Source organism: Phalaenopsis equestris, unplaced genomic scaffold (assembly GCF_001263595.1).
Source record: "Phalaenopsis equestris unplaced genomic scaffold, ASM126359v1 Scaffold198388, whole genome shotgun sequence".
Lineage (NCBI taxonomy): Eukaryota > Viridiplantae > Streptophyta > Magnoliopsida > Asparagales > Orchidaceae > Phalaenopsis > Phalaenopsis equestris.
In genome coordinates this window covers 170,878-171,795 of record NW_018218309.1, presented here as the reverse complement: position 1 = coordinate 171,795, position 918 = coordinate 170,878, and positions in this window count along the sequence as shown.

The window sequence follows — 918 nt, the reverse complement described above, 5'->3', positions numbered from 1 at the left end:
ATTAAGGCAAAATTTCCAAAATTACACATTTGCCCCTAAGGCTCTAACACTTCATAATTTGTCAAATTCAATTCAAATGACTTTGAAATTTTTATTATACCTCATTCATGGGTCAGTTAAGACATAAAAGGAGAAAATATGATTTTTCAAAATTTAATTTAATTTATATAATTATTTTAATGCAAAAAGAGGATTTTTCAAAGAAAATTCCTAACTTGACCAAGGTAAATTATAATCCATTGAAATTTTTAATGGGGGTAGACCTAACTAGAGGTAGACATAAAACAGAGAAGCTTTTGAACAAAATTTCATATTTTTCTGAAATCTCTCTGATTTATTAGAATTATTTTAATTTCTGGGCTATTTAATTAAAATAAAATATTTTTAATGGTGAAAATTAAGTTTTATATTTTTAAAAAATCTCTTTGAGGTTAGAGAACTTAGAGAGCAAATTTCATATTTTTTTGATTTTTTGTTTATTTATTGGAATTATTTTAATGAAAACTAATTTTTAGCCTTTTTTTTAAAAAAATATTTATAAGCTTTCAAATTCAATATCTGTATTTAGAAAATCAGGAAAAATATTCTAATTGTTCCTAAGCAATTAGGAAGCAATTTAGAACATTTTCATGAGTTTTATTATTTTTGTGATTTTTATGAATTTTTAATTATTCAAATATTTAAAATAGACTAAAAATCAAGTTCTTATTTTAAATATCATTTTATTTTGATAAAAATATCCCTCATCACAGAGAGCTCAAAAAACTAAGTTTCATAATTTTTTGAGTTATATTTTGATTATAAAAAATCATTTCAATGCCAAGAGTGATATTTATCTTTAAAAATCAATTTAAGTTGTCAAATAAACTCAAAATATTTTAAAATTTTTATGATGAGTTCTTATGAGTTCTCTGGATC